This window comes from Zalophus californianus, chromosome 12, assembly GCF_009762305.2.
Source record: "Zalophus californianus isolate mZalCal1 chromosome 12, mZalCal1.pri.v2, whole genome shotgun sequence".
NCBI lineage: Eukaryota > Metazoa > Chordata > Mammalia > Carnivora > Otariidae > Zalophus > Zalophus californianus.
This window is the reverse complement of record NC_045606.1, coordinates 39,570,157-39,579,596: the sequence shown is the minus strand read 5'-3', so window position 1 is coordinate 39,579,596 and position 9,440 is coordinate 39,570,157. Positions and strand designations below refer to the sequence as shown.

At 38.1% G+C, this 9,440-nt stretch overlaps 1 pseudogene; it reads right to left on the bottom strand.

Annotated features, from left to right (window-relative positions):
* Nucleotides 1-8,251: 8,251 nt before the first annotated feature.
* Nucleotides 8,252-9,054, bottom strand: LOC113911615 (annotated as a pseudogene).
* Nucleotides 9,055-9,440: the final 386 nt, after the last annotated feature.

Sequence of the window (9,440 nt, the reverse complement as noted above, 5' to 3'; positions counted from 1 at the left end):
CAATAACATGTCTAAAAAATACATACCTTAATTTAAAAAAAAACATTTTATGGCTAAAAAATGCCTACCATCATCTGAGCTTTCAGTGAGTCATAATCTTTTTGCTTGTGGAGAGTCTTGCCTCAAGGTTGATGGCTGCTGACTGATCAGGGTGGTGTTTGTTAAGGGTCGGGGTGGCTGTGGCAATTTCTTAAAATAAGACAACAGTGAAGTTTGCCACAGTGATGGGTTCTTTTCACGAACAGTTTCTCTGTAGCATGTGATTCTGTTTGGTAGCCTTTTACCGGCAGTAGAATTTTCAAAATTGGAGTCAGTCCTTTCAGACACTGCTGCTGCTTTATCAGCTAAGTTTATGTAAGATTCTAAATTCTTTGCTGTGATTTCAACAGTTTTCACAGCATCTTCACCAGGAGTAGATTCCATCTCAAGAAACCATTTTCTTTGCTCATCCCTAAGAAGCAACTCCTCATCCACTACAGTTTGATCCTGAGATGAGAGCAATTCGGTCACATGTTCAGGCTCCACTTCTAATTCTATTTCACTTGCTATTTCTACCACATCGGTAGTTACTTCCTCCATGAAGTCTTGAGTCCCTCAAAGTCATTCTTGAGGTTGGAATCAGCTTCTTCCAAACTCCTATTTACATTAATATTTTCACCTCTTCCCATGAATTATGGTGTTCTTCATGGCATCGAAAATGGTGAATCCTTTCCAGAAGATTTCCAATTTACTTTGTCCAGATCCATCCAAGAAATCACTAGCTATGGCTGCCATAGCCTTACAAAATGTTATTTCTTGAATAATACAATGTGAAAGTCATAATTACTCCTTGATCCACAGGCTACAGAATGGATGTTGTGTTAGCAGGCACGAGAACAACATTAATCTCATCCACCTCCCTATGAGTTTTTGGACAACCAGGTGCATTGTCAATGAGCAGTAATATTGTGAAAAGAATCTTTTTTTTTTCAAGATTTTATTTATTTATTTGACAGAGACACCGAGAGAGGGAACATAAGCAGGGGGAGTGGGAGAGGTAGAAGCAGGCTTCCCACTGAGCAGGGAGCCCGATGCGGGGCTCGATCCCAGGACCCTGGGATCATGACCTGAGCCGAAGGCAAACGCCTAATGACTAAGCCACCCAGGTGCCCAGAATCTTTTTTTTTTTCTGAGCATGTCTCAACAGACGTCTTAAAGTATTCATTAAATTGTGTTGTAAACATATGTGTCAACACTCAGGCTTTGTTCTTTCCTTTATAGAGCACAGGCAGAGTAGATTTAGCATCATTTTTAAAGGCCTCGGGATTTTCAGAATAGTGCATGAGCATTGGCTTCAACTTAGTCACCAGCTGTATTAGCCCTTAATAAGAGAATCAACTCGTCCTTTGAAGCCAGGCAATGACCTCCTCTCTAGCTATGAAAGTCCTAGATGGCATCTTCTTCCAAATCTGCTTAGTGTAGCCACCTTCATTAATTACCCTAGCTAGATGCTCTAGATAACTTGCTGCGGCTTCAACATCAACACTGGGTGCTTCATGTTGCATTTTTATGTTGTAGAGAGGACTTCTTTCCTTAAACCTCGTGAACCAAACTCTGCCAGCTTTAAACTTTCTTTTGCAGTATCTTCATCTCTCTCAGCCTTCATAGAATTGAGAAGAGTTAGGGCCTGGTTCCGGCTTAGGCTTTGGCTTAAGGGAATACTGTGGCTGGTTGATCTTCTATCCAGACCACTAAAGCGTTCTCCATATCAGCAATAAGGCTATTCCATTTTCTTATTCATGAGTTAACTGGAGTAGCACTTTTAATTTCCTTCTAAAACTTTTCCTTTGCATTCACAACTTGGCTGTTTGGCACAAGAAGCCTGCCTCTTGGCCTATCTTGGCTTTAGACATGCTTTCCTCACTAAGCTTAATCATTTCTAGCTTTTGACTTAAATTGAGAGATGTGTGACTCTTGCTTTCATTTGAACGCTTAGAGGGTTATTAATTGGCCTAACTTCCATATTGTTGTCTCCAAGACAAGGGAGGCCTGAGGAAAGGCAGAGAGATGGGAATAGCCAGACAGTGGAACAGTCAAAACACAGCCATTTATTGATGAAGTTTGCTGTCTTGTATATGCACAGTTCCTGGTGCCCCAAAACAATATAATAGTAACACTAAAGATTACTAATCAGATCACTGTAACAAATAGAGTAATAATGAAAAAGTTCTGAAATACTGAAAGAATTACCAAAATGTGACAAAGACATAAACTAAGCAAATGTGGTTGGGAAATAGTGTCAATATACTTGCTCAACTCAAGGTTACCACAAACCTTGAATTTGTAAAAAAAAAAAAAGGGGGGGCAGTATCTGCAAAACACAATAAAGCAAAATACAGTAAAAATGAAGTACGCCTATATATGTTATTTGTTGATGTGCCTTTTTATTATCTGTATCCCTCCGTAGAATGAGGGTAGAGATTTTTATCACCATAATACCATCAGCACGAAACAGTACCTGACATAGGCATTTAATGAATATTATTTGAGTGAATTAATTCTGACAGTAGGTACCTTGCTTTTCTGAAATGGGCTCTGTTTAAAGCCAGTCAAGCTTACATCACCTGAAGCTTATTTGAAGTGGACCGGCTTGTGTGATAGACATGGAGATGCACCACCCAGAACCCCTTTCAAAAAAAGATGGTGGCACCAGCTGCTGAGAGTGATGGGAGTCCATCACTTGAAGGATGGCTGCAACTGCAGGGGGTCACCTGGCCCAGAGTCAAATACTTCCTGGGGTAGCCCGTATCCAATGACAGGGTGGATGGGGATATGGACACAGCCGTTTCACCTCAAAGCAAACCAATTCTGAAGGGCCGTCTTAGCTCCAGAACCATCTGGGGGGCCAGCAGAGGCTCTCCTCAGTCAGGCCTGTCTCACCACGCCACCTCTCCCATGCCCACATCTGCTGCCTTCCCTACTATCCACAGGTGTTGATCTTAAAACATTCCCCAAGGAATGGCCTGCCCACTAAAAACTCCTCTCAGCACCCACTTCCCTGGGAACCCGACCTGTAGCAGCTTGCTTGTGTAAGATCAGCATGAAAGAACCACATTCTGAATTTGTCTCCGAGTTCAGGTGACCAAATATAATTTATGTCAACTTTGGTGAGAGCCTGAAATCAATCAGGCCCTTCACAGTAATGCTGGTGGGGCTACAAAAAGCTGTGCCAGTGACAGAATTTTTCCCCACCCAGGAAACGTTGTCCATGAACTTGAGGCTTTGGGGTTGGGTTTATTTCATGAATTTATCATATTTGTGATACTGCGTTGTTGTCTGCCCCCTAATTTGTAAGCAGGGACTAAATAGAGCCAAGGATTTACTTAGAAGTGCCAGGTACGTCCTGGTACCACTCGGGGAGAGGTGAACCGGAAAGACTGGTACAGTTAGTCTGGTACAGAGTACAGGAGAGAGGACTGGGGCAATTTGCCAAAAAGCAAGGTCCAAGGCTTTCACTGGTTCACAGATGAGTTTTGGGAGACCCAGGGGCTCCCTAAAAGTACAAGCAGGATAAGCCCATGCATGCTTTTTGAGGAATTCAGATCATCAAAGGGCCAGTGCTATAAAGAGGGTTAAGGGGATCTTAATCTTTGAGAACTTGTCTCAAAACATGTCCTGTAAGATTTCCCTGTCCTGTCCTTGGTACTTGCACTAGGGATTTATCCACTACTTTCAGCCATTTGGATTTTCATCTGCCACTTGAGTTTGTAGGCTTGTTTTTGTTTTGGGTTATTGGCTTGATGAATTTGACTATAGCAGTTTACTTTTACTGTTTTATCTATTTTCCCTGTAGAATTTTATCTTCTAGTTTATTTTCCCCTTTATGTCTCACTTATCTTACTTTTAAAATAAGGAAAATCTCTTACAAGGAAGATAGTCTTCAAGCACAGCCCTGCTATGAATAAGGAATGAAATTTTATTTCCCAGTCTACTCCTCAGGGGCTTTTCCAGTGCAGCAAACACAACAGCCAGGTTAGTGGCATATTTCCAGAAAAGCCTCATTTTAAACTAAATTTAGGCCCTGATAGTATACTAACATGAAAACACACATGTACATACACAAGAAAGAATTTGTACTTTCCTCTCATACCACCATCATGGGAACATATTATAAATGCAATCATTAAACCTATTCTTCCCCACTTCTAAAATTGGATTTGAATGTGAACGCTCGATTTCTTCTTAGAGATGGCTAATATTTATTAGCTAATTTGAATAATTAGCCATACTAGACTGACCCTGAGTAAATCACAATTAGTCTATTGGTCATCTTAACATCTCCTTTTTTGAATATCAAACATTTGGCATCTACTGTGTGTAGACATGAATAAAGCATAATTCCTGCCCTCAAGATGCTCATAATTAATTATGACATGCTGGAATCTGCTTGGAGCCCTATGGCACTAATTAAATAGAAAAGCAAAATGTATCTCATTATATATGGAAGGACATGTATATATAACCTTCACTTCTAGGTCTAAGAACTTCTTGGTTGCCTCTCCATTCACTCTTAACACTCATTATTCATAAATGATCCAATCCCTGGCATCTTCTCCATTTCAGGGTCCCCACCTCAGACAAAATCCATTGAATGGTCCTGATGTCAATTTTTATATTTCAGGGAGCCACTCCTTACATATTTAAACTCTGAAATTTTTTGTCATAACTTTCAGTTCTCTTTCTGTCTCTGGGAAGCTATTTCCTGTATTCTACAAATTCTTTTTTTTTTTTTTTTTGAGATGACATATGTATGTTTGTAATTATGTTTAACTGATTTGTTCCCTTTGGCAGTTTATCTTGTAACTTTATCATGCTTTCCATGTCATATACATACATATTGATTTAAAATGTCAATTTTTGTGAGTTGTAGGTCCTATTACCTTTGATATTTATACTAGTTGAACTTTATTATTGTGGGCTAAGTATGGTGAGTGTATAGATATATATTTGCCTTGCTCTCTTATTCTAAATTATTTCATCTGTGTATTTAGTTTGCAGAGTCTCTGCAAACAAACTACCCTTTGTTTTAATAATTTATTTGATGCAGGTATATTATTTTTTAAGATTGATTTAGTTATTTTAGAGAGAGCATGTGAGCAGGGAGAGGGGCAGAGGGAGAGATTCTCAAGCAGACTCCCCGCTGAGCACAGAGCCCAACATGGGGCTCCATCTCACGACCTTGGGATCATGCCCTGAGCCAAAATCAAGAGTAGGATGTACCCACTGAGCCACCCAGGGACCCCTAATATAGGTATACTTAAAGGAAAAACAAATCATAGAATAGAGATTTATAACAAAGAGATAAATGAGGATTTAATTCTTCAATTTGAATTCAATTCTTTAATGGGAATTGATTATAGAATACAATTAAGCAGTATTTTCCTTTGTTCACTGTGTTTATACTATGTGTGACCTTAAAATACGCTAAGTCTTAGGCAATTACAATAACCTCTTCCATATTTTCTGAGGTGGAAGAAATCTTTACGTGAATCTCTTGGCCCTGAAGCTTTTATGGTGGTGAATAGTTGAAGACACATACATGTGCACAACTGGTGAAGTTTTGATAAGTTGAATAAGTAAAGATTGGGAGCAACTTTTTTTCTTTTTTGAGATGTGGTCTTATCCCTACCCCCTACTTAATGCATTTTATTTTTTTAGTTTTTATTTCAATTCCAGTTAGTTAACATAAGGTGTTATATTAGTTTCAGTAGAATTTAGTGACTCCTCACTTAAATACAACACCTGTGTTTATCCCCTATTTCCCCCATCGCCCCACCCTCTCCCCTCTGGTAACCATCAGTTTGTTCTCAGTAGTTAAGAGTCTGTTTCTTGGTTTCCCTCTTATTTTTTTCTTTGCTTGTTTGTTTCTTAAATTCCAAGTATGAGTAGTACATTTTTAGTATTTTATTATGTGATTATGTGTAGGTTAGATCAAGCAGGTAGGCTGAGCATATGTATTTATCAATCTTCCTATTATATACCCCTTAAAATATGATAAAATATATGTTTAAAATAATACCTCATAGTTATTATATGTATTATATATAATACTATAAAGATTTATAGTATTCAAGAACTTAAAATATGAACATGTATATATATATCCCCAGACTGAGTTGTATACATTAAATATGTCCAGCATTTTACATGCCAATCATACGTCAATAAAGAGGTGTAAAACAAGAATTAAAAGTGATAAATGATGTTAATGTGGGGAACTGTGTGAGGAAGGAAGCCAGCAAATGTTGAGGTTCTTGACCGGTTCAGTGAAAAGATAAGGGCAGGAATTCATTCTCAACATGAAGATAAAAACATAGCTTCAACATGTGCTTCAAAATATTAATGGTGGGCCCTTAAGGATAGAAATAAAGTATATAACTTCAAAATGATTACGGAGAAGAAAAAGCAACACTCCACAATGAAAATAACCACCTTAATCCAACAAAGAAAAAAGAGAAAGGAAAAAAAGGAAAAGAAATAGAAGACAGCATGGTATATTTGGATTAAGTTTGGCTTCATATGACAGAAAACCTAAAAGTTAAATATTTGAGAAATGGGTTAAAAAAAGAACAAAACGAATAACAGCAGAGATAGGCAGTCTGAAACAGATGCTGCTGCTCCAAAACTCACATGAACGAGGGCTCCTTGTATCTCTCAACAATACTTCAGCCATGTGAATTCTTTAAGGCCACCTCATGATAACAGATGCCTGCTGAAGCTCAAACATCATGTCTATGTTGTAGACCAAATGTTGTAGACCAAATGAGAAAAAGAATGAAAAAGTGTAACTTGTCAGTCAGTCATACTTCCTACAAGCAGCTTTTCCAAAGGAAACAAGGGAAGGAAATGGAGCAACACACACACACACACACACACACACACACACACACACACACACACACACACACACACACACACACACACACACACCCTAGGGTGTTTTGAATTATTACCTAGGCCACCAGGAGTTCTTTATATAGTTTGGTTATTAACCCCTTATCAGATACATGATTAGCACATATTTTCTCCCATTCAGTAGGTTGCCTTTTTTGTTTTGTTCATGGTTTCCTCTGCTGTGCAGAAGCTGTTCAGTTTTATGTAGTCCCACTTGTTTGTTTTGCTTTTGTTACCTGAGCTCTTGATCCAAAATATCACCAAGACCTATGCTAAAGAGCTTGCCACCTATGTTTTCTTCCAGGAGTTTTCTGGTTTTAGGTCTTAAATTCAAGTCTTTAATGAATTTTGAGTTAATTTTAGTGTATGGTGTAAGATAGTGTTCAATTTCATTCTTTTGCACATGGCTGTCCAGTTTTCCCAACACCATTTACTGAAAAGGCTGTTCATTCTCCATTGTATGTTTGTGACTTTTTTGCTGTAAATTAATTGACCATATATTCATGGGTTTATTTCTGGACTCTTATTTTGTTCTATTGATGCATGTGTCTATTTTTTTATGCCAAAACCATACAGTTTTGATTACTATAACTGTATAATATAGTTTGAAATCAGGAAGTGTGATGACTCCAATTCTGTTCATTCTCAAGATTGCTTTGGCTGTTTGGGGTGTGTGGTGGTTCCATAACAATTTTGAGACTGTTCTTTTTCTATTAAAAAAATGCCTTTGGAGTTTTGATAGAAATTGCATTGAAACTGTGGATTGCTTTGGGGAATATGGACATTTTAACAGTATTAATTTTTCCAATATATGAGCACATAATATCTTCCATTTATTTGCGTTTTCAATTTATTTTATAAACATCTTATAGTTTTTATTATATAGGTCTTTCACCCCTTTGGTTAAATTTATTCCTAGGTATTTTATTCTTTCCATTGCAATTGTAACTGGGGTTGTTTTCTTAATTTCTCTTCCTAATAGTTTGCTGTTACTGTACAGTACAACAGATTTTTTTTTTTTTTAGAATTTCAGCAACAGTATTTTTATTTGTAAATCATGCAAAGGCCTATGAAATAGGTTTTCTTAGAACAGACCCATCTTGGCTAACTCAGTGGCACAATTCAAAAGTGAAAAATTAAGATATATTCTTTGTACAGAAGAGTCTTTAATAAACCCAAGGAATGTTTTCCACCAAGATACAAACTAGACCCTAGTTTTGCACTCAAAGGCTGATGACTTTTATCACACACCAAGATTTGCTTTAATCGTTAAGGGACAGCAGTCAGGCTAGCAAAAAGTCACCAAGACAACAAAACATTTCCATGAGAGTAGTCATTTATTAACTGGCCAGATTACAAAAATAATCATGGCAGATACCTTAGTTCATCCTTCTAATAAGCCTATTGATCTGGTCTTCCCTGTTACCAGCATCTCCACCTTCTACAAAATGGGTGGTCTTTTTCTTCATTCCCTCTCATGGAGAAGATAATCTGAAGGGCCATAAAAAGTTGTTTGCTTCTTTGAAACGTTTTCCAACAGTATAGATCTCGTGAATCAGATCCTCCATGCAGATGATGCCATATTTACCAAGAGATCGGGCAATCAATGTGTTATCTGTCAGGGCAATTCGCTTCTTGTTGATTTTGCCATTAACCACGCTTGTAGATCAATTCATTCACCGACTTCAGATTTGGGTACCCCCATGCTATATAAGGTTCCACAATCCTTAGCATGTTAACTGAAGCCTTGTTGAGCTTAACAAAGGTGCCATTGAAGATCTGGCGAAGGCGAAGAAGCTGCAACACCTTTTGAACCTTTGGGCTCACACCATTGATACCTCTGATCCTGATGACAAATGCCAATTTGGGTTCCGCAGGTACGTAGAAGTTGCCAGCTTTTCTTGCCATCCGAATCTCAGTTCTGTACATCTGCCTATATTCCTTGTGGTAATGCTTAGCTTTTTCACAGATAAGCTTCCTTCTTGCCTTTCGAAGCATCTTCTGAGCAAACTTCTTCCTCAGACGCTTGATCTTCAACTCTGCGAAATTCCTTCGCTTCTTCTTAAGGGTTTCTGGCACAGCGGGAACCTTCTTTTTCTTCTCTTCTACACCCTCCATGGTTCCAGCCAGAAAAGAGCAGTACAACAGATTTTTATATATTGATTTTGTTTTCTGCAACTTTCCTGCATTTGCTTATTAGTTCTTTTTTTTTCTTTTTATTTACTTATTATTTATTTTTGGGTAAGTGAAGCAATAGAAGTTTATTAAGTGAAGATACAGAAAAAGCTCTAAAAGGTGAGAGGGGTCCCAACAACATTGCCAACAAGGGCCTTTAGAGTTGGTCTTTAATAGAAAGCTAACCAGGGAACTTAAATCCTTTCAACATCCTATTGATAACACCTTCAATGGCTTACTTCCTTTTTGGAGTCTGGTTATTCTTTGTTGCTCACAGGTGATTATCATAAAGACACCCACTCCACACGCCTAGGGCAGGGTGGTCCGATTTG